The sequence below is a fragment of the Nannobrachium achirus genome (assembly GCF_963921795.1).
Source record: "Nannobrachium achirus genome assembly, chromosome: 13".
Taxonomy (NCBI): domain Eukaryota; kingdom Metazoa; phylum Chordata; class Actinopteri; order Myctophiformes; family Myctophidae; genus Nannobrachium; species Nannobrachium achirus.
In genome coordinates this window covers 43405563-43431497 of record NC_137833.1, presented here as the reverse complement: position 1 = coordinate 43431497, position 25935 = coordinate 43405563, and the positions used below count along the sequence as shown (strand labels likewise).

The 25935-nt window shown below is 41.4% G+C and overlaps 1 protein-coding gene and 1 long non-coding RNA gene across 2 annotated transcripts in view; both read right to left on the bottom strand.

Annotated features, from left to right (window-relative positions):
* Positions 1-25935, bottom strand: part of fbxo9 (F-box protein 9) — a 446168-nt gene that overhangs the window by 283471 nt on the left and 136762 nt on the right. The window lies entirely within an intron of this gene.
* Positions 7132-10867, bottom strand: LOC308297506. The gene is made up of 3 exons (XR_013962664.1): positions 10820-10867; positions 9192-9401; positions 7132-7787 (listed from the first exon to the last, which is right to left on the bottom strand). It is a non-coding gene; the product is annotated as an uncharacterized lncRNA (long non-coding RNA).

The window sequence follows — 25935 nt, the reverse complement described above, 5'->3', positions numbered from 1 at the left end:
GCGATGCCTCCAGCTTGGCCTGGCGCACCATCAATCTAAACACAATTGGCCGTGTTTAGACAATTTACAATTGAGCATTTAGCAGACGCTCTTAACCCAGAGCAACTTAAAATTGGGGTGGAAAGCTGGCTGGATCAAGTGACCGTTCTTTTTGCTGCACTGCAGAAGCTACTGGCAAGTGTATATGGGAGGATGCACACAGTAGTTTATACATCCCCAGCTGTGGAGGTGTTAGTGCAGCAACAAGGACTGAAAGGACACTTGGGGACAGTTGGGAATTGACAACGACTAAATTGGGACTTCTCCGATGGATTGCCGCCGTGTAGTGGCGGAGAAGCTAATGACCCAATGACCCAAGCTTCTGGCAGGTGCTACCATCATGCCGGACAGCTCAAAGGGTATTAGGGATCAGACCAAGAGCAATCCATTGATAAAACTAACATGTTACAGAAATCACCACAAGAAACCAAAGCACTCCAGCAGACGTCCAAGGAGATGCCAGCCACAACAACTGTTGTGCAAGGTTGTATCCCCTCCAAAAGAATCCATTAGAGATGGAGCCTGGTATGTAAGGACTATTATATAAACTGTTATATGACTCATTATACCAATATTCCCTTAGTATTGTTGATGGTGTGCAGACCACCAGGGCTCTGCTGTGAAGGAAACTGAGGTAACACTTTACTTAAAGGTCTATAATGCACTCATTTAAATAACTGGTTATAAATGTTTACAATTATGCATAACAACGTATAAGCTTAGTGGAACAGCACATTGTATTTTTCATTTCAAGGACCTCCAAATTGGTATGCATTTGGCTGCGAACTCTCATCTGAAAAGATTTCTGCCAAGGACCCCCATACATTTACTTACTTATTTATTAAAAAAAATAACCTTTTCTCAAAACGGCAGATCTATGCTCACAATACGTTGTGGTGTGAGCTTGTAGATCGGTTATTTTCAAACAGCCAATGTATTTAGGGTTAAAGCTATTTAAACTGTTTGTGATGCTAATATCAACTAATGTAGCTGGGGAGCCCTTTCAAGGATTCCTGGGGGTCCCCGGAGAACACTTTGAAAACCACTTTATTGTCTGCACTACCTTACAGTCCAAAATGTAGATCAGGCTCAGACTTTCATTGGTAACTAAAATGAGTAAATGTCCTGGTTTTCTGTTCACACCACAGGCTAGAGGAGACCAACTGGAGGAGACAAAAAGAAAACGTCTCACTGAGCTGACCTCCACCCAGCAAAAGCTGTAGCCTACAACCGCACTGCAGACCAGGTGAGAGTGGGCAGCCGCCTATGGCTTTTAGCACTGTAGATTTAACTGACTGGGTTGCAGAGAAGAAAGGGGCAGTCAAGTGTAAAATGATCCTAAAGATTAGTAGGCGTTGGAGTATGTTATGAACTCTGGCGATTCTGTCTGTCTTGGAATGGAACAGCATCATGGCTGAACTGTTAGAAACTGAGAAAGCCTACACCCGAGACCTGCAGGAGTGCCTGGATACATACTTTTGGGGGTTGACCAGTGGAGTGCTGGAGGACATACCTGTTGGCATCCTCAACAAGGAACAGGTTGTCTTTGGCAACATCCAGGATATCTGTTACTTCCACAGCAACATTTTCATGGAGGAGTTGGTCAACTGTCAGCTACCGGAAGATGTGGGACAGTGCTTTGTGACCTGGGCTGACAAGTTCAACATGTATGTGAGTTACTTCATGAACAAACCTCACTCCAGTGAACTTATTCGGGAACACGCTGGAAGCTACTTTGACCTCATCCAGCAGAAACATGGTCTGGGCCGGGCCAGTTCTATTGACACCTTCCTCATCAAGCCAGTACAGAGGCTCACCAAGTACCAGCTCCTCCTAAAGGACCTACTGTGTTGCTGTGATGAGGGAGAGGGAGGAGACATTAAGGCTGGCCTGGAGGTGATGTTGCGCTTTCTCAAGAAAGCAAATGATGCCATGACCATCGCCTTGCTGGAGGGTTGTGATGATGTGGATGTCCAGGGGGACTTGATGCTTCATGGCCGTTTTCAGGTGTGGAACCCCAACTCTGTCCTCCATAACGTCCGCAAGTCTCTCAAGCGGAATAGTCACTACCGCCACCTGTTCCTCTTTGAGAGGTCACTGATCTTCTGCAAGGAGATCAAAGACTCCACTGACAGAACCAGATACCAGTACAGCAATAAAGTACTGACTGGTGACTTATGGGTGACTGAGCACAATGAAGGGGACCCCGGTACGTTCATTCTGTGGGCAGGATCAGGAAGGACTCCACCCTTTCACAAGACTCTACTTAAAGCCTCCAGTGTGAAAGAGAAACAGAAGTGGATGAGTAACATCTGGGAGGTGAGCCAGGACAGAATGAAGTCACCTCTTCACCTGGACGACACACCAGCACTGTCCAAACCTCCCAGGAACAGGACAGGACAGATAGCCAATCTACAGCCTCAGGCCTGGCTCTTCTCCCGACACTCCAGCCAACCAGGTCAGAGATTGTATGGATCACTGTGGAAATGGCTGACCAGCCGCAGTAGCAGGCGGAATTAGCAAATAATTGACTGAAACACTTGTATATACTGTATATAATTACATTTGATTGTTGTATTGTATTATGCATTCTTTGTTGTCTTATTACCAGTGATTAATATTGTTTTCATTGTATTATTGTTTATTAATGTCATTATTTATAGTAATTATTGTTGTATATAGTTGTGGTGATGGCAGTAAATAAACCAAGTTCAGTGAACTTGCCAGACTACACATTAAAACCCTGAATCTTAATTGAACTCCACCCATAGGGGTACATTTGCACCTGTACGACCCAGAGGGTCCTGTACAGTACATGTATAGCTAAAGCACATGGATTATAATTTCTGTAGTGCAGTAGTGGAAGAAGTACTCTGATTCTTTACTGGAGTAAAAGTAGTAATACCATAATGTGGAGGTACAATTATACTTATTACAAGTAAAAGTCCTGTAATCAAGCTCACAACATCACAATGCAAGGCGCTGTGAGCTTGTAGATCAGCTATTTTTGAATAGCCAAAGTATAATATAGGCCTTAATTGGGTATGTTTTTTAATTATAATTTAAATCTGCAGAGCAACTAGTAAAGCTGTCTGTCAAGTAATTGTAGTGGTGTAATAGGTACCATATTTGATGGTACAGTATCTTCCACTTATTAGATTATTTCTCATTCACTTATTGAATTCACTCAAACTTATTATTTGAAACTTGTTGGTCACAATACTAATACTTTGTGATATATTTCGGCTACGGTGTAATTTTGACAAAATAGTTTTATTATTAAACAAACAACAAATCAAAATATCAATCAGCATCAATTAATCAATGAGTATAATAATAATGTGACTGCTGTGATTCTTCAATTTCCTGCAGTTTCATTTATTGAAGGAAATTAGCTCAAGTTAGAAATCTACATTTCCTTACACAGGACACTCAAGAAAACTGGACGTGCACCGTGGTCGACGACCCCCAGAATCCCTGGGTGATACTGGGGACATGGGGAGGGTGCCAGACTGCCAGTGAAGGATGCCTCACCGGGAGAAGCATCCCAACAGCCACAGGTGAGTTGGTTTCCGTGTTTGACCGACGATTCAAACTGACTCCTCTCTTTCGCCTTCCCCAGTGCAGGTCACCACCAAGAAGAAGGTTACCGTCACCAAGAAGGAGCGAGGACCCATGATGGAGTGGTGGAAGTATGTACATACATCTCACTTGTCACTTGTTCTCATGGTTCTCATGGGTTTGTTATTTTAATACATAGTACATTTTTGTTGACCACAAATGTTTAAGAATGTTTTATTAGATATGATAGCATGTTGTATAAATAGATGACAAAACAACAAACCTAGGTTCGTTGTTTTTACCTGGAATTTCTTTGAGGCACTACATTGTTCTCTCTGTACTGTATTTATGTGACTATTTAACTTTAGTTTGCTTATTCCCATCTCACACTTTCTTGCAGGAGTATGCAAGGCTTCCTCCAATACATCTGCCAAAGTACGGCGTTGGGCGAGCACGGGAGGCCAAAACTAAAAACCTGCAAAGGAGAATGCCTGCCAACAGGAAAGGCCACCAACAGCCAAACACCACTTTCTGGTAAGTACACATTTATTACAGGTCCAGATCTCTTTTTTTCCCCCCTCTGCATTAAATCTCTTCATCAAAATTAGCCAATCTACAAGTTCCCAACGTGACGCGTTGTGAGCATGCATAATTTCTATTTTTCCCGAAAGCTTGCCCCGTGCTCATCAGGACACTCAATACGGACACTCATTCATCCACACAAAGCCAGACATAGGAGCGGTTAGTACCGCACAAAAATGGTGTTGTCTGTTGAAGTGAACTGATTGACCAGTGATATGGTATATGTGTGTAGCCTACATTTACCACCACCAACCTCCATGTGCATATCGTTGTCGAGTGGAAACCTTGTACAGTATGTCCAAGACCTTTTGTTTTGTATTTATCGTTTTAAAAATGAACTAAACTAGTGAAAATAGCAGATCTACAAGCACACAGCCTCACGGTGTGAGGCGTTGTTCACAGTTCACTGTTGTTCACAGTTCACTGTTTTCACTACTTTTGTGCGACGGCCTTGTATGATGAAGTAGGGCTTTACTTTGCGAAAAAATGAACACATTTTAAACTTCGAGATACGAGGTTTCTGCTTGACAGTGACGATATGTGGGTTCACTATAAGTAACATAGTTAATAGTTACATTGTACTCAAATGGTGTATTCCAACAATGTGTAAACCACCAAATAGTCTAATTTGTTATTCATTTTATAACTACAATTCAAAATTAAATATTATCCTTGATATTTTTTTCTGTTTTTATTTCATTAAGGAGAGAGCTTACCGAAGTATACAGGCACCAGAAAAAACATGATGTGATAGCCATAAGTATTATTGTTATGTATTGTATCTGCACATCTTGATCAAATTAAAATAAATAATAATGTAATAAGTATACAATAGCTTAAATGTTGAGTTGTAGTTATAAAATGAATAATTATTTTGTTTGAATACGTAGTATGTAACTATCTTAGTTGTGGCGAGACATAACTTACTCTATGTATGCTTTATTCATGTGTTTTTTTTAATTAGCAAGATATGTATGTATTGTAGTGTAGACAGGGCTGGACATTGATACTAACACCTGTGTTTCTTCTCCAGGCACAGAGACCACCTTCTGCCTGCATCGCATTCGCCACCAAGAGACCTTGACCCTGCCAACGATGAAGGTCGTCTGCCAAGCGCCTTCCTTCAATCATCGCTCAGCCTCTCCAGAATCTCCAACTACCTCGGGACTTCGATACTTTTGTTTTGAGCCACACTGGCATTGATGAACAGTAACCAAGGATGCTTACTTGTGTACTCAAGTATTATTATTTTTTTTTGCCTGCACTCTTCTTTCACTCCACTATTTAAACTGAAATGTTTTACTTTTACAGTTCTAGGAAGGGACTGAAAATGTACTATTTATATAGTTTGATTCTTTAAATGTTTTGGTATGCATTGGTCTTAAAAGATAATGTAATTTGTACTTTTGAATACCGGTACTTAGTAGAATATTAGTAGCCTATTTACTTCACTACAAGGTTTAGATATTTTTGTTAAGTTCTTATCGGACACCACTGCGAGATGGGTCTTAGTCTTAGACAACCAGTCACCCTTTATTTTACAGTAATGTAAGTAATGCTTTCCTCTTTTGTTTTAAATGCATTTCAACAGTATAGTCATGTTTTGTACAGAAAGTATGCTGTCATTATTACACTCTAATCATCTTGACACATTCTTTGTTTATGAAACGGTTCAACTTTTTATTTTAAATCACAGCAGGAGACAAAGGTAAGAGTTTGTTACAACATGCTCTCTTTGATGTATCTCCTAAGAATGTGTGCCCTCCATAGAGGTAATATGTTAAATAAATGGATTGACATATCCAAAATGATGCAACAGCTCTGGACCTTAAATTCATCATGCACGTGTCTTGACTGAAGTCAACAGTTGCCCCTTGCTGTATAGTACAGGGGTTAAAGTTCTCAGTCCTGGGGACTGATTTCAGTCTTGAGGATTCCATAGGGGCTATAGTAACCCCATGTAGACCAGGGGATAATACTGATTATTTTTTTACCTTTTTTTACCCTGTAATGTAAAGTTAAAGTTCCAGTTCCATATACATTGACATGACATTCATAATGTGTGTGTATTGGTATAAATGTATATGGGCTAATACTGTAAAGATATAGTTCTACAGTCAGATACACTTCCTTCCAAAGTGCTGCTGGTAGCCAGCAAAAAAGCAACAAGATTGTGGTATAAAAGTGACCCTCCAACTTGTGAGCAGTGGCTGTGCATTGTGGAGGAAATATATGTGATGGAGAGATTTACACACAAACTCAGGATACAAGAAGAACTGTTCCTTGAGAAAAGGGAGAAATGGACTGAATATAAAACCCAACAGAATGACACCACAAATGTCTGACATGGACTAAAATGTGATAACCAAATGATGTAATAATGTTGATAAAAATAGAAAGAAAGTACTACAGAAAATCTAATGGAAAAACCTTTGCAGAGTGAAAGTGTGCTTAAACGACAGTCTCTCTCCAAACCATCAACACGCAAGGCAACAGCTGTTTAAGCACAATACAATATTCTCTATGCACAGCAGCCATATTGGAAAGAAAAGGGCTTCAGTTCAGGGACACTAATGGTTCCTTTAGGAGGTTTCAAATATGGCCCTTACCCTTACGGGTGTGTAACTCAGGTACAATTGGTTCCATTGGTACACTCAAGAGTTATGGGGGTCCTTGAAATTAAAATGTTTGAGAACCACTAAATGGAACAGAACCTGAGATAGTCGGGGGCCTTAAGGGGAGAAAATATACATTTCCTGCAAATCAGTCTAAAAGTGCCCAATTTTGCACAGATGTAGCCCAGTAGTACATGCTCATGATTTAGCTAGGGCGCCCGAGTTTGCAACCTTTGGGGTCACCACAGTGGCCAAATCAAGTTGGGCTCCTATCGACTTTCTATACAGGAGGAAAATACCCAGAAAAAAAATCTGCTTTAAGTAGGATGTGAGGGTTCTAACTAGAGGTTTGTCATGATTCTGAATCCATTGCAAGCCTTTGTTTTGCACAAAAAAAAACATTCCTTGGGCTACAAATGGCCCCACAAAACGATGGTTTAGTGATGAGTCATCATCTTTTCACAGTTTGGTGGGTGTTTTGTGGGGCCACCTCCCTGACAATAACGATGGGACCACAATTCTTATATGAGACGATTCTAAGATGACCCAATGTTATTCTCATAGAAAATGAACTTCCGTGACCCAGGAGATGAACCAGTGACGTCAGTACTCTATTAAGACGTGAGGTTGATTCTACAAAAGCCTAATAAAACGGTTTTCAGAAAAAACCTATGTTGCTATGTATCGTTGTTAGGCAGAAACCTTACCTCCATATTATGTTTTGTTTTCCATAAAATTAGCAGATTGCAAGCTTTTAGATCTGCTACTTTAGAATTATAATCCTGAAAAGTTTTGGACATGAGGTTTCCACCCATAGATGCTTTACCAGTTTTAATGGTTAATTAGTGTACTGTACGTGGTAAGACCTGTGAAGGAAATTAGTAAGGTCTCTGGGAGTGGGACATATCATCTGTAGGGCTGTGTGCTCTCTGGGGGCGTACAGTATGGATGATCTTCTCCTCTGTCACCACTGGGGTTTTCCATGTGTGTCTGAAGACATTAAAAAAAGACATGCATACTTGTTAACTGACATCTCCAAGTTTAAAACATCGCTACACTAAATAATAAGTACACCGGATCCATTGTAACACAGGTTCTTTCCTTTCCTAAAAAGTAAGTATTCTGGAGTTAAAATGCTTCCACCCGACAGCAACAATATAATATAATAAACTCAATAGTTATTACAGTGATAATATATCGAATTATCAGTACACATTTAATGCAAAAATAAAGAATGGCAATACCTCTAATGAACGTGGAAAAAATATCTTTCTCACATTTCAACTTAAAAGAGGTGTAGCTATAAAATGTGTAAATGTGCAACTCTTAGATCCTATTTTTAATATCTAACCCTTGACAGCCATTCATTCAAACAGAAAAGCAGCTGTATTGAAAATATTTTTTTTTCTCGCACATAATGCAGGACACAGCTCCTGCTATTTAGGCCATGGCTATACGGAGCTGGATTTTTCATATATCCCGGTTTTTCAGATATCCAGATAGAAAAATATCTAGGTCCACACGAGAAAGATATCTAGGTCTAAAATAATCTGAGTCCCCAGACCTCCACTGGGGGACAAGCACACACACAGTTAAGTCTTAAGAGATATCCGGGTACCGTGTCTACACAGATCCAGAGAATATCCAGCTTTGCGGCCGAAATATCCAGCTTAATGTGGCTGCAGCCCCAACAGCACAAAAAATGTCTAGCTTCAGAAATATCCAGCTCTGTGTAGCCATGGCCTAAACCACTTGAACACACCTATTCTGGGGGGAACATTACTAAAAATGGCAGATCTACAAGCTCACAGTGAGCTGCAATGCAACAAGTTGAGAACTTATATGTGCTATTTTAGGCAAAGAAAGTTGGTGTAGATGGAAGAAAGCGGCCCATGTAGGGAAGTCTAGAGCAGGGGTCAGCAATCTTTTTGAAATGAAGTGCCATGTTTTTATTTTCTAGATAGTCAGTGTGCCATGTCAACATGTTTAATGACACGCCATCAAAAATTCAGACACATTTTGAGTGTCAGGAAATTGTTATAATGATCATTATAGACTCAAGCAATAACCCATCTATCTCGAGAGTTCAGGGTTTTAGTGAATGTAGAATTATGTGCAGGATGTAATTTGTGCAAATTATGTGACTTAATTTAATTGACCACATAAAAAAAAACATGTGATTTTAAAATAAAAACCCTCTCTCTCACACTTCTGCCAGTGTGCCAGTGATCACCCTCCCCTGTGCCATTGTTGTGCCTAAGGTTGCCTACCCCTGGTCTAGTGGGTTTAAGTGGCTACCTTTACACATTTCTGCCAGGAAGAGTTGCAGAGGGAACTGAATCACTGTTAATTGAGACAGACTGAATCAGCATGGCACTGCTGGTCTAGACTTACCTCTGAGAATATCCCCATCCTGGTTGGGGTAAAAGGCCAGTTTGAAGATGTGGTTCATAATGCTGCGTTCGATAGGCATCTGGACATCTTGCAACTGGTCCTTGCTAGTATACTGCCAGATGGCATCACGGACCATGGCACCATACAGGTAGTGCAGAAAACCCTCCACTGCTGCAGTCTTGTCATCAGCCGCTGTGCATCCCTGGAAGGCTGTGGGGGGAGACAGGGAACAATGCAGTGAGCAATCAGTCTGTTGATTACCTTTAAAAATATATATAAAATACAGAGAAAGTAGCCTATCTACAAGCTCACAATGTGCCTTATTGTGAGTTTGTAGATAGGCTATTTTCACTACTTTTGTGCAACACTTGTATGATGAAGTAGGGCAGTGTTTCTCAAATGGGGGTACGTGTACCCCTAGGGGTACGCAGGGCGGGACCGTACCTATGTTCCCCAGGTTCTATGTTCCCCAGGTTCTATGTTCCCCACTTTCTTACCACCTAACCCTAACCTCACTAAACTAATGCTGTTAGGTGGGGAACATAGAACCTGGGGAACATAGAACCTGGGGAACATAGGTTGGACCCCCGCAGGGAGTACGTCAGAAAAACTAGAAAATGGGAATTAGTACTTTACTATTATGGTTAATGATAAAACATTGACAGAGTTTGTGTGAACCTGCTCATCTGTACATTTCTAAACCAAATAACATCAATACCTTTACTAGTAGTAACAGTTATTTAATAGAAAGCAGTATTTATTTGCCATTTATTTGCCATTATGCTGTTTTATTTTGAACATATTGGCATCGGAACTGGACTTTTGATGTCAATTTTGCAGTAGTCAGGGGAAGGGGGTACATGGTTATTGGCTTCAGAAATCAGTATAAGGGATTACTCCAGCCAAAAAAGATTGAGAACCACTGAAGTAGGGCATTCATTTATGAAAACATAGCACGTTGAATACAAGGTTTCTGCCTGAGAACAAGAATTAGAGAGGGTATGTGTGTACAAAAGGGAGAGGTCATCAGATCAGCCTGTGTCGCCTCTATATAAGAATGTGAATGATGGCTGCATATATGCTGTGTTGTGAATCCACTATAGCCATTTGAAATGTGATGTAATTTTTTGTTCTGCTTGTCCTGCTTCCAAATGTGTAGGAGAAATCCTTAAATTAGAATTAGGCTACTCCAAGGAAAACAGTAAAAGGGTTTCTATAGGCTACACTATACAGTAAATAATAGTCTACCTCCTTTTGAAGACCAGCTTACTGCTGTTGATCTTGTTTGATCCAACAGATGTCTAGTATACATCTAAAATACTCTGCAGCACTGCAGATGAGAGAGAGAGGTGAACAAATAACAATAAATTCAACTTCCTCGCACAGTGATAAATACACGTGCATAAAAAAACATTGCAGTCCTACGTGTTTTTACCTAAAAATGTTGTCAGGTGATGTAGCCTACACATGATGTAAACATGATGCGACACAAACACTAGGCTACTAAACACACACGTCCCTGTTCTTGATGGTGGTGATTGTGTGTAATATGTGCATGGCACGCAAAAACGACTTCCAAACTCAATTAATTCACTGAAAGTTTCTTCAGAAAGTCATAGATTGCTTACATTCATGGTTATTTTCCAGTAGGCAACCTTATGTCCATTGCGAGTCCAGTCACAGAGGCTGACTGACTGTTCTGTGGACATAAGGTGCTCTTTTCCCATAGTACACAAGACCTGGCTTAAACAAATCCTCTCTTAACCCTAATAAAACTAACATAACCATCTCAACATAATGCATTTTTATGCATTTCTGACTAGAAGCCCAATATTCTAGGACCATTCCTATATATTATCAAACTTATCCGCCAAAAGTTATTCGCGACCTACCTGTTGTTATGAAGGGGGGAAAATACCTTATACAAAGCATTCACCATTCAAGCTTCTAGCGCCCTCTACTGTTGACCGGTGGTCACTACTCTGGAAGAAGCAAATGATTGGCGCAGAATCCTACAAAAATACATTATTAATTATTAATTATAATTGTTACGTTTTTGGAAAATAGTATAGATCTACTAGGACATTTTGTGAACAAATAATAACAATAATAATAAGTACGCTCTTGCACGTTTGGATATAACCTCGCGATACCAGGCTTTCTCGCGAGGATGAGTTGTTTACAAATGAAAATGCCTCAGCGTCGCGCAGCGTTCCTATTGGTCCGCTGCGCTCGGCAGCGGACCAATAGGGACAGCGCTCGAGCATCCTTCCTGTTTCAAACAGGTGTTCTTCGGATGATAACGTTAGAACGTCAGTGCTCATCTGGACTTCATTGAGAACAGACGTGCATCTTAGCGGCTCCACCAGAGACGTTACTGACAACTACTGCTGACTGCTTGTTTACATCGACGCCTGTCGTCCATCTGTTGCTGTTGTTTCACCGGTCATTTCAACTTTTAATTTGTTATTTTCAAACATTTGATAACACTTCTTTTTGGATCCCTAGTCTTCAGCTTGACCAACTGAACTCAGGTAAGTAAGTTTGCTCTTGTTAACGACACACACACACACACACACACACACACACACACACACACACACACACACACACACACACACACACACACACAGGGGCTTGTTTGTCGTTAATTTACACAGAGGCCTGTTTGCAACAGTTGTGGGTCATTTTCAACCATATTTTGGTTTGAGTACACTGTTGTGGTTTGAAGAAGCACTTTGAAGAAGTACTTGACAATGAAGAACACCCAGCCACAGGACGCAGTCGCCGCCTACTCAAGGCTCCATGAACAACATCCATGCCAGCCTCTTCTGACAGACGACCAGAAAGTCGAGCTGCGCAACCGCAACTGCAACATGGAGGTCAACGAGAGGAAGGGGAAGGCAGCCCGGAAGATGAAGTTCATCATGGCCGAGTTGTTGCAGTCAGAGAAGGCCTACGTGAGAGATCTGCGTGGTCTGGAGACATACTGGTGGGAGATGGCCAGTGGGCTTGAGGAGGAGGTACCTGCAGGCATCCGCAACAAGCAACACATCATCTTTGGTAACATCCAGGAGATATATGACTTTCATAGCAATATTTTCCTGAGTGAGTTGACCAACTGTGAGCTACCAGAGGATGTGGGACACTGCTTTGCTACCTGGGCTGATGGGTTCCACATGTATGTGAACTACTGTAAGAACAAAGTTGACTCCAGTCAACTCTTACTGGAACACGCTGGAACCTTCTTTGATGACATCCGGCAGAAACATGGCCTGGGCTTCGCTAGTTCCATGGACTCCTACCTCATCAAGCCTGTGCAGAGAATCACCAAGTACCAGCTACTGCTCAAGGACTTGCTGTCTTGCTGTGAGGATGGAGAGGGAGGAGAGCTTGCGGATGCTCTTGAGTTGATGCTGAGTGTGCCTAAGAAGGCGAATGATGCCATGAACATCGCCATGTTGGACGGTTTTGATGACAACATGGATGTCCAGGGGGACTTGATTGTTCATGGCAGTTTCCAGGTGTGGAACCCCAAGACTCTAATCCGGAAGGTTCGCAACCACCACGTGTTCCTGTTCCAGAACTCGCTGGTCTTCAGCAAGGAGATCAGGGACTCAGCTGGCAGAACTAAGTACAGGTATGTGAATAAAGTACTGACATCCGAGTTGGGGGTGACAGAGCACATTCGAGGGGACCCCTGTAAGTTTGCTCTGTGGGCAGGAAGGACCCCCGCCTCTCACAACCATACTGTACTTACGGCATCCAGCTTGAAGGCCAAACAGGAGTGGGTTAAGAACATCCAGGAGAGAATGACACCCCTGAAGGAGCCTCTTCACCTGCAGCCTCAGGCCTCGCTGCAGTCCAGCCGTCCAGGTCCACGTCCGATGCTGTGGAAATGGCTGACCAGCTGCGTACGCAGACCCAGCCGGTGACAGCTCTGGGCTCGCCAGGGAGATCCTATTTCTTAATATGCAGCTAGTTTGTGGGAAAGATCCCTCAGGATGTGGGTGAAGGCAGAGCTTAAATACAAAGTCTTTGAAGAGTGTAGGACTCGGCGGGGAGCCGAGTCTGGATAGCGGGAGCTGCTGAGACCGGGTTAGTGGAGTTGAGGCTTGCTGGAGTTTCCTCCTTGATGTCCATGTAGGGTCAGAGGTCGGTGTGTGGTGAACGGGTAAGAAACCACATACATAAATGCATCTGTCTGTCTTGTCAGTCGTGTACCACACAGGAGGTTCCCCGGACTGGAGGTCGGGTCCCCCCAGTCAAAGTTGGTCAGTCGAGCCTATCTCCTGATCGCTACTGTTGCGTGTGGACGCGCTTCCAGGAAGGGGAACGACTAACACAGGCTATTTGTGTAACCTTAGCTGAGGTAAGAACATTTACTTTTTTATGTTACCTTATATGGTTTTTAAAGTTTAACATGAAGTAGTAATTGTCATATATATTAGAAATAGTTTTTGTGAAGATAAGGGGAAAAAATCAACAAAAATCTGTCTGTTTGTTGTGGACTGTGCTGGAGTTTCCCTGGACTTGAGGTGGAGGTCCCCCCCAGTTGAAGTTGGTCAGTCGAGCCTCCCTCCTGATCGCTCCTGGTGCGTGTGGACTTGCATCCAGAAAGGGAACGACTGTTGGCATAGATGGGCTGTACTGTGGCTGCAAGAAAACACTAGGCTATTTGTGTAACCTGAGCTGAGGTAAGAACATTTACTGTTTTCTGTTACCTTATATAGTTTTGTTTTACATGAAGTAGTAATGGTCATATTAACAATATGTTTTGTGTTGGCTGACTAGGCCTACTTGGTATTAGAAATAATTGTTTAAGATCTCATTATCATTTTTATAGCACTGAATTTCACCACTTTATAGGGTTTAGATTTTTAACTTCCAAGTAATAATTGTAGGTATTAGAAATATATGTATACTAGTTGTTGTTGTACAAAACTAAAACAAAAAAAACACAAAACTAAAACTAACCAAAAAAAAAGTGTCTGTCTATCTAATGTATTTTCACAGGTTTCTACTGACGTGGCTTCATCCTCTCCCTTTGGGGAGTCTGTCCTGCGTGCAGTATGTGTCATCACCACTCTGTTGGCCTGGCGGGCTTGCTCGAGCCGCCCTTCAACCCTGTGATGGTGACTGGCCTTGGCGTCTTGCGGGGCCAGGCTTTAGGTAGCGTCTTGCACCTGAGCCTGTCTGTCTGTCTATGGAGCACCTGGGTGTGGTAGAGATAAAAGCACTCTTCCCACCACCGCAGCAGTAACTGCGATGCCTCCAGCTTGGCCTGGCGCACCATCAATCTAAACACAATTGGCCGTGTTTAGACAATTTACAATTGAGCATTTAGCAGACGCTCTTAACCCAGAGCAACTTAAAATTGGGGTGGAAAGCTGGCTGGATCAAGTGACCGTTCTTTTTGCTGCACTGCAGAAGCTACTGGCAAGTGTATATGGGAGGATGCACACAGTAGTTTATACATCCCCAGCTGTGGAGGTGTTAGTGCAGCAACAAGGACTGAAAGGACACTTGGGGACAGTTGGGAATTGACAACGACTAAATTGGGACTTCTCCGATGGATTGCCGCCGTGTAGTGGCGGAGAAGCTAATGACCCAATGACCCAAGCTTCTGGCAGGTGCTACCATCATGCCGGACAGCTCAAAGGGTATTAGGGATCAGACCAAGAGCAATCCATTGATAAAACTAACATGTTACAGAAATCACCACAAGAAACCAAAGCACTCCAGCAGACGTCCAAGGAGATGCCAGCCACAACAACTGTTGTGCAAGGTTGTATCCCCTCCAAAAGAATCCATTAGAGATGGAGCCTGGTATGTAAGGACTATTATATAAACTGTTATATGACTCATTATACCAATATTCCCTTAGTATTGTTGATGGTGTGCAGACCACCAGGGCTCTGCTGTGAAGGAAACTGAGGTAACACTTTACTTAAAGGTCTATAATGCACTCATTTAAATAACTGGTTATAAATGTTTACAATTATGCATAACAACGTATAAGCTTAGTGGAACAGCACATTGTATTTTTCATTTCAAGGACCTCCAAATTGGTATGCATTTGGCTGCGAACTCTCATCTGAAAAGATTTCTGCCAAGGACCCCCATACATTTACTTACTTATTTATTAAAAAAAATAACCTTTTCTCAAAACGGCAGATCTATGCTCACAATACGTTGTGGTGTGAGCTTGTAGATCGGTTATTTTCAAACAGCCAATGTATTTAGGGTTAAAGCTATTTAAACTGTTTGTGATGCTAATATCAACTAATGTAGCTGGGGAGCCCTTTCAAGGATTCCTGGGGGTCCCCGGAGAACACTTTGAAAACCACTTTATTGTCTGCACTACCTTACAGTCCAAAATGTAGATCAGGCTCAGACTTTCATTGGTAACTAAAATGAGTAAATGTCCTGGTTTTCTGTTCACACCACAGGCTAGAGGAGACCAACTGGAGGAGACAAAAAGAAAACGTCTCACTGAGCTGACCTCCACCCAGCAAAAGCTGTAGCCTACAACCGCACTGCAGACCAGGTGAGAGTGGGCAGCCGCCTATGGCTTTTAGCACTGTAGATTTAACTGACTGGGTTGCAGAGAAGAAAGGGGCAGTCAAGTGTAAAATGATCCTAAAGATTAGTAGGCGTTGGAGTATGTTATGAACTCTGGCGATTCTGTCTGTCTTGGAATGGAACAGCATCATGGCTGAACTGTTAGAAACTGAGAGCCTACACCCGAGACCTGCAGGAGTGCCTGGATACATACTTTTGGGAGATGACCAGTGGAGTGCTGGAGGACATACCTGTTGGCATCCTCAACAAGGAACAGGTTGTCTTTGGCAACATCCAGGATATCTGTTACTTCCACAGCAACATTTTCATGGAGGAGTTGGTCAACTGTCAGCTACCGGAAGATGTGGGACAGTGCTTTGTGACCTGGGCTGACAAGTTCAACATGTATGTGAGTTACTTCATGAACAAACCTCACTCCAGTGAACTTATTCGGGAACACGCTGGAAGCTACTTTGACCTCATCCAGCAGAAACATGGTCTGGGCCGGGCCAGTTCTATTGACAGACACCTTCCTCATCAAGCCAGTACAGAGGCTCACCAAGTACCAGCTCCTCCTAAAGGACCTACTGTGTTGCTGTGATGAGGGAGAGGGAGGAGACATTAAGGCTGGCCTGGAGGTGATGTTGCGCTTTCTCAAGAAAGCAAATGATGCCATGACCATCGCCTTGCTGGAGGGTTGTGATGATGTGGATGTCCAGGGGGACTTGATGCTTCATGGCCGTTTTCAGGTGTGGAACCCCAACTCTGTCCTCCATAACGTCCGCAAGTCTCTCAAGCGGAATAGTCACTACCGCCACCTGTTCCTCTTTGAGAGGTCACTGATCTTCTGCAAGGAGATCAAAGACTCCACTGACAGAACCAGATACCAGTACAGCAATAAAGTACTGACTGGTGACTTATGGGTGACTGAGCACAATGAAGGGGACCCCGGTACGTTCATTCTGTGGGCAGGATCAGGAAGGACTCCACCCTTTCACAAGACTCTACTTAAAGCCTCCAGTGTGAAAGAGAAACAGAAGTGGATGAGTAACATCTGGGAGGTGAGCCAGGACAGAATGAAGTCACCTCTTCACCTGGACGACACACCAGCACTGTCCAAACCTCCCAGGAACAGGACAGGACAGATAGCCAATCTACAGCCTCAGGCCTGGCTCTTCTCCCGACACTCCAGCCAACCAGGTCAGAGATTGTATGGATCACTGTGGAAATGGCTGACCAGCCGCAGTAGCAGGCGGAATTAGCAAATAATTGACTGAAACACTTGTATATACTGTATATAATTACATTTGATTGTTGTATTGTATTATGCATTCTTTGTTGTCTTATTACCAGTGATTAATATTGTTTTCATTGTATTATTGTTTATTAATGTCATTATTTATAGTAATTATTGTTGTATATAGTTGTGGTGATGGCAGTAAATAAACCAAGTTCAGTGAACTTGCCAGACTACACATTAAAACCCTGAATCTTAATTGAACTCCACCCATAGGGGTACATTTGCACCTGTACGACCCAGAGGGTCCTGTACAGTACATGTATAGCTAAAGCACATGGATTATAATTTCTGTAGTGCAGTAGTGGAAGAAGTACTCTGATTCTTTACTGGAGTAAAAGTAGTAATACCATAATGTGGAGGTACAATTATACTTATTACAAGTAAAAGTCCTGTAATCAAGCTCACAACATCACAATGCAAGGCGCTGTGAGCTTGTAGATCAGCTATTTTTGAATAGCCAAAGTATAATATAGGCCTTAATTGGGTATGTTTTTTAATTATAATTTAAATCTGCAGAGCAACTAGTAAAGCTGTCTGTCAAGTAATTGTAGTGGTGTAATGGGTACCATATTTGATGGTACAGTATCTTCCACTTATTAGATTATTTCTCATTCACTTATTGAATTCACTCAAACTTATTATTTGAAACTTGTTGGTCACAATACTAATACTTTGTGATATATTTCGGCTACGGTGTAATTTTGACAAAATAGTTTTATTATTAAACAAACAACAAATCAAAATATCAATCAGCATCAATTAATCAATGAGTATAATAATAATGTGACTGCTGTGATTCTTCAATTTCCTGCAGTTTCATTTATTGAAGGAAATTAGCTCAAGTTAGAAATCTACATTTCCTTACACAGGACACTCAAGAAAACTGGACGTGCACCGTGGTCGACGACCCCCAGAATCCCTGGGTGATACTGGGGACATGGGGAGGGTGCCAGACTGCCAGTGAAGGATGCCTCACCGGGAGAAGCATCCCAACAGCCACAGGTGAGTTGGTTTCCGTGTTTGACCGACGATTCAAACTGACTCCTCTCTTTCGCCTTCCCCAGTGCAGGTCACCACCAAGAAGAAGGTTACCGTCACCAAGAAGGAGCGAGGACCCATGATGGAGTGGTGGAAGTATGTACATACATCTCACTTGTCACTTGTTCTCATGGTTCTCATGGGTTTGTTATTTTAATACATAGTACATTTTTGTTGACCACAAATGTTTAAGAATGTTTTATTAGATATGATAGCATGTTGTATAAATAGATGACAAAACAACAAACCTAGGTTCGTTGTTTTTACCTGGAATTTCTTTGAGGCACTACATTGTTCTCTCTGTACTGTATTTATGTGACTATTTAACTTTAGTTTGCTTATTCCCATCTCACACTTTCTTGCAGGAGTATGCAAGGCTTCCTCCAATACATCTGCCAAAGTACGGTGTTGGGCGAGCACGGGAGGCCAAAACTAAAAACCTGCAAAGGAGAATGCCTGCCAACAGGAAAGGCCACCAACAGCCAAACACCACTTTCTGGTAAGTACACATTTATTACAGGTCCAGATCTCTTTTTTTCCCCCCTCTGCATTAAATCTCTTCATCAAAATTAGCCAATCTACAAGTTCCCAACGTGACGCGTTGTGAGCATGCATAATTTCTATTTTTCCCGAAAGCTTGCCCCGTGCTCATCAGGACACTCAATACGGACACTCATTCATCCACACAAAGCCAGACATAGGAGCGGTTAGTACCGCACAAAAATGGTGTTGTCTGTTGAAGTGAACTGATTGACCAGTGATATGGTATATGTGTGTAGCCTACATTTACCACCACCAACCTCCATGTGCATATCGTTGTCGAGTGGAAACCTTGTACAGTATGTCCAAGACCTTTTGTTTTGTATTTATCGTTTTAAAAATGAACTAAACTAGTGAAAATAGCAGATCTACAAGCACACAGCCTCACGGTGTGAGGCGTTGTTCACAGTTCACTGTTGTTCACAGTTCACTGTTTTCACTACTTTTGTGCAACGGCCTTGTATGATGAAGTAGGGCTTTACTTTGCGAAAAAATGAACACATTTTAAACTTCGAGATACGAGGTTTCTGCTTGACAGTGACGATATGTGGGTTCACTATAAGTAACATAGTTAATAGTTATTGTACTCAAATGGTGTATTCCAACAATGTGTAAACCACCAAATAGTCTAATTTGTTATTCATTTTATAACTACAATTCAAAATTAAATATTATCCTTGATATTTTTTTCTGTTTTTATTTCATTAAGGAGAGAGCTTACCGAAGTATACAGGCACCAGAAAAAACATGATGTGATAGCCATAAGTATTATATCTGCACATCTTGATCAAATTAAAATAAATAATAATGTAATAAGTATACAATAGCTTAAATGTTGAGTTGTAGTTATAAAATGAATAATTATTTTGTTTGAATACGTAGTATGTAACTATCTTAGTTGTGGCGAGACATAACTTACTCTATGTATGCTTTATTCATGTGTTTTTTTTTATTAGCAAGATATGTATGTATTGTAGTGTAGACAGGGCTGGACATTGATACTAACACCTGTGTTTCTTCTCCAGGCACAGAGACCACCTTCTGCCTGCATCGCATTCGCCACCAAGAGACCTTGACCCTGCCAACGATGAAGGTCGTCTGCCAAGCGCCTTCCTTCAATCATCGCTCAGCCTCTCCAGAATCTCCAACTACCTCGGGACTTCGATACTTTTGTTTTGAGCCACACTGGCATTGATGAACAGTAACCAAGGATGCTTACTTGTGTACTCAAGTATTATTATTTTTTTTTGCCTGCACTCTTCTTTCACTCCACTATTTAAACTGAAATGTTTTACTTTTACAGTTCTAGGAAGGGACTGAAAATGTACTATTTATATAGTTTGATTCTTTAAATGTTTTGGTATGCATTGGTCTTAAAAGATAATGTACTTTGTAATTTGTACTTTTGAATACCGGTACTTAGTAGAATATTAGTAGCCTATTTACTTCACTACAAGGTTTAGATATTTTTGTTAAGTTCTTATCGGACACCACTGCGAGATGGGTCTTAGTCTTAGACAACCAGTCACCCTTTATTTTACAGTAATGTAAGTAATGCTTTCCTCTTTTGTTTTAAATGCATTTCAACAGTATAGTCATGTTTTGTACAGAAAGTATGCTGTCATTACACTCTAATCATCTTGACACATTCTTTGTTTATGAAACGGTTCAACTTTTTATTTTAAATCACAGCAGGAGACAAAGGTAAGAGTTTGTTACAACATGCTCTCTTTGATGTATCTCCTAAGAATGTGTGCCCTCCATAGAGGTAATATGTTAAATAAATGGATTGACATATCCAAAATGATGCAACAGCTCTGGACCTTAAATTCATCATGCACGTGTCTTGACTGAAGTCAACAGTTGCCCCTTGCTGTATAGTACAGGGGTTAAAGTTCTCAGTCCTGGGGACTGATTTCAGTCTTGAGGATTCCATAGGGGCTATAGTAACCCCATGTAGACCAGGGGATAATACTGATTATTTTTTTACCTTTTTTTACCCTGTAATGTAAAGTTAAAGTTCCAGTTCCATATACATTGACATGACATTCATAATGTGTGTGTATTGGTATAAATGTATATGGGCTAATACTGTAAAGATATAGTTCTACAGTCAGATACACTTCCTTCCAAAGTGCTGCTGGTAGCCAGCAAAAAAGCAACAAGATTGTGGTATAAAAGTGACCCTCCAACTTGTGAGCAGTGGCTGTGCATTGTGGAGGAAATATATGTGATGGAGAGATTTACACACAAACTCAGGATACAAGAAGAACTGTTCCTTGAGAAAAGGGAGAAATGGACTGAATATAAAACCCAACAGAATGACACCACAAATGTCTGACATGGACTAAAATGTGATAACCAAATGATGTAATGATGTTGATAAAAATAGAAAGAAAGTACTACAGAAAATCTAATGGAAAAACCTTTGCAGAGTGAAAGTGTGCTTAAACGACAGTCTCTCTCCAAACCATCAACACGCAAGGCAACAGCTGTTTAAGCACAATACAATATTCTCTATGCACAGCAGCCATATTGGAAAGAAAAGGGCTTCAGTTCAGGGACACTAATGGTTCCTTTAGGAGGTTTCAAATATGGCCCTTACCCTTACGGGTGTGTAACTCAGGTACAATTGGTTCCATTGGTACACTCAAGAGTTATGGGGGTCCTTGAAATTAAAATGTTTGAGAACCACTAAATGGAACAGAACCTGAGATAGTCGGGGGCCTTAAGGGGAGAAAATATACATTTCCTGCAAATCAGTCTAAAAGTGCCCAATTTTGCACAGATGTAGCCCAGTAGTACATGCTCATGATTTAGCTAGGGCGCCCGAGTTTGCAACCTTTGGGGTCACCACAGTGGCCAAATCAAGTTGGGCTCCTATCGACTTTCTATACAGGAGGAAAATACCCAGAAAAAAATCTGCTTTAAGTAGGATGTGAGGGTTCTAACTAGAGGTTTGTCATGATTCTGAATCCATTGCAAGCCTTTGTTTTGCACAAAAAAAAACATTCCTTGGGCTACAAATGGCCCCACAAAACGATGGTTTAGTGATGAGTCATCATCTTTTCACAGTTTGGTGGGTGTTTTGTGGGGCCACCTCCCTGACAATAACGATGGGACCACAATTCTTATATGAGACGATTCTAAGATGACCCAATGTTATTCTCATAGAAAATGAACTTCCGTGACCCAGGAGATGAACCAGTGACGTCAGTACTCTATTAAGACGTGAGGTTGATTCTACAAAAGCCTAATAAAACGGATTTCAGAAAAAAACCTATGTTGCCATATATCGTTGTTAGGCAGAAACCTTACCTCCATATTATGTTTTGTTTTCCATAAAATTAGCAGATTGCAAGCTTTTAGATCTGCTACTTTAGAATTATAATCCTGAAAAGTTTTGGACATGAGGTTTCCACCCATAGATGCTTTACCAGTTTTAATGGTTAATTAGTGTACTGTACGTGGTAAGACCTGTGAAGGAAATTAGTAAGGTCTCTGGGAGTGGGACATATCATCTGTAGGGCTGTGTGCTCTCTGGGGGCGTACAGTATGGATGATCTTCTCCTCTGTCACCACTGGGGTTTTCCATGTGTGTCTGAAGACATTAAAAAAAGACATGCATACTTGTTAACTGACATCTCCAAGTTTAAAACATCGCTACACTAAATAATAAGTACACCGGATCCATTGTAACACAGGTTCTTTCCTTTCCTAAAAAGTAAGTATTCTGGAGTTAAAATGCTTCCACCCGACAGCAACAATATAATATAATAAACTCAATAGTTATTACAGTGATAATATATCGAATTATCAGTACACATTTAATGCAAAAATAAAGAATGGCAATACCTCTAATGAACGTGGAAAAAATATCTTTCTCACATTTCAACTTAAAAGAGGTGTAGCTATAAAATGTGTAAATGTGCAACTCTTAGATCCTATTTTTAATATCTAACCCTTGACAGCCATTCATTCAAACAGAAAAGCAGCTGTATTGAAGATCTTTTTTTTTCCCTCGCACATAATGCAGGACAGCAGGAGGCAGCAGGACATGTTATTGAAAACGAGTGCTTCCAAACTCTAACACTTAAACAATAATCACCGTATCTAAAAAATTGGCTTTGCGGCCGAAATATCCAGCTTCATGTGGCTGCAGCCCCAACAGCACAAAAAAATTTCTAGCTTCAGAAATATCCAGCTCCATGTAGCCATGGCCTAAACCACTTGAACACACCTATTCTGGGGGGAACATTGCTAAAAATGGCAGATCGACAAGCTCACAGTGAGCTGCAATGCAACAAGTTGAGAACTTATATGTGCTATTTTAGGCAAAGAAAGTTGGTGTAGATGGAAGAAAGCGGCCCATGTAGGGAAGTCTAGAGCAGGGGTCAGCAACCTTTTTGAAATGAAGTGCCATGTTTTTATTTTCTAGATAGTCAGTGTGCCATGTCAACATGTTTAGGCCATGGCTACACGGAGCTGGATATTTCATATATCCAGGTTTTTCAGATATCCACATAGAAAGATATCTGGGTCCACACGGAGCTGGATATTTCATATATCCCGTTTTTTCAGATATCCACATAGAAAAATATCTAGGTCCACATGACAGAGATATCTAGGTCTAACACGCACACAGTAAAGTCTTAAGAGATATCCGGGTTCCCTGTCTACACGGATCCAGTGAATCGGATATTTGCCATGGCTACACGGAGCTGGATTTTTCATATATCCTGGTTTTTCAGATATCCACATAGAACAAGAATGTCCACACGACAAAGATATCTAGGTCTAAAATAATCTGATTCCCCAGACCTCCACTAGGGGGACAAGCACACACACAGTAAAGTCTTCAGAGATACCCGGGTTCCATGTCTACACGGATCCAGATATCCAGATATTTTTCAATGTCTCCACTTATTTATCCGGTTTAAAAAATATCCAGCTTCGCAGCCGAAATATCCAGCTTCATGTGGCTGCAAGCCCCAACAGCATAAAAAAATGTCTAGCTTCAGAAATATCCAGCTCTGTGTAGCCATGGCCTTGACACGCCATCAATAATTCAGACAAATTTTGAGTGTCAGGAAATTGTTATAATGATCATTAGACTCAAGCAATAACCCATCTATCTCCCGACTCCCTCCCCCAAGTTCAGGGTTTTAGTGAATGTAGAATTATGTGCAGGATGTAATTTGTGCAAATGATGTGACTTAATTTAATTGACTACATTTAAAACAACATGTGATTTTAAAATAAAGAATCTCTCTCTCACACTTCTGCCAGTGTGCCAGTGATCACCCTCCCCTGTGCCATTGTTGGCACCCGTGCCTAAGGTTGCCTAGCCCTGGTCTAGTGGGTTTAAGTGGTTACCTTTACACATTTCTGCCAGGAAGAGTTGCAGAGGGAACTGAATCACTGTTAATTGAGACAGACTGAATCAGCATGGCACTGCTGGTCTAGACTGACCTCTGAGAATATCCCCATCCTGGTTGGGGTAAAAGGCCAGTTTGAAGATGTGGTTTATAATGCTGTGTTCGATAGGCATCTGGACATCTTGCAACTGGTCCTTGCTAATATACTGCCAGATGGCATCACGGACCATGGCACCATACAGGTAGTGCAGAAAATCCTCCACTGCTGCAGTCTTGTCATCAGCCGCTGTGCATCCCTGGAAGGCTGTGGGGGGAGGCAGGGAACAATGCAGTGAGCAACCAGTCTGTTGGGTACCTTTAAAAAAATATATAAAATAGAGAGAAAGTAGCCTATCTACAAGCTCACAGTCACAATGCGCCATATTGTGAGTTTGTAGATCGGCTATTTTCACTACTTTTGTGCAACACTTGTATGATGAAGTAGGGCAGTGTTTCTTAAATGGGGGTACGTGTACCCCTAGGGGTACCTACGCAGGGCGGGACCGTACCTATGTTCCCCAGGTTCTATGTTCCCCACTTTCTTACCACCTAACCCTACGGTCCCTACCCCTAACCCTAACCTCACTAAACTAATGCTGTTAGGTGGGGAACATAGAACCTGGGGAACATAGAACCTGGGGAACATAGGTTGGAACCCCGCAGGGGGTACGTCAGAAAAACTAGAAAATGGGAATTAGTATTTTACTATTATGGTTAATGATAAAACATTGACAGCGTTTGTGTGAACTGTGAACCTGCTCATCTGTACTAACCAAATAACATCAATACCTTTACTAGTAGTAACAGTTATTGAATAGAAAGCAGTTTTTATTTGCCATTTATTTGCCATTATGCTGTTTTATTTTGAACATATTGGCATCGGAACTGGACTTTTGATGTCAATTTTGCAGAAGTCAGGGGAAGGGGGTACATGGCTTCAGAAATCAGTATAAGGGATTACTCCAGCCAAAAAAGATTGAGAACCACTGAAGTAGGGCATTCATTTATGAAAACATAGCACGTTGAATACAAGGTTCCTGCCTGAGAGCAAGAATTACAGAGGGTATGTGTGTACAAAAGAGAGAGGTCAGCATCAGATCAGCCTGTGTCGCCTCTAGATAAGAATGTGAATGATGGCTGCATAGATGCTGTGTTGTGAATCCACTATAGCCATTTGAAATGTGATGTCATTTTCGGTTCTGCTTGTCCTGCTTCCAAATGTGTAGGAGAAATCCTTATTAGGCCTACTCCAAGGAAAACAGTAAAAGGGTTTCTAATTCTATAGGCTACACTATACAGCTAATATAGCCTACCTCCTTTTGAAGACCAGCTTACTGCTGTTGATCTTGTTTGATCCAGATGTCTTGTATACATCTAAAATACTCTGCAGCACTTAGTTATTCCTTTCAATTCCACAGTATCAAACTAAAAAAAACAAAATGATTTATATGAAAACAGAACACAATTTAAAAACCCATTCAGAACGGGTACACATTATAGTGTATTATTATTTTATGCTTTAACTACTGAAAAATAGCAGATCTACAAGCTCACAGCGCGGAGTGCCGCGCTGCGAGCTTGTAGATCTGCTATTTTTTTTAAATCATGAAAATTTTAATTTTGACCTGATTATATAAATGTCTTTTGAATCCTTCTAAGGTTTTTGGAAAAAACCTATGTTTCTATGTCAGCAATCTGGCTAGCCATCGTCAAAGAAAAGGTCCTTTTCACTTACAGTAACTGGAGCTCAGTTAGTCTGTTCTCGAGAGACTACTATGTCAGTGGTTCTCAAACATTTTCATGTGAGGGACCCCCAAAATGATATTTATTTGGCCACGGACCCCCATCTCAAAATATTTAGTTCCAGGGTTAGGGTTAGAAGCAA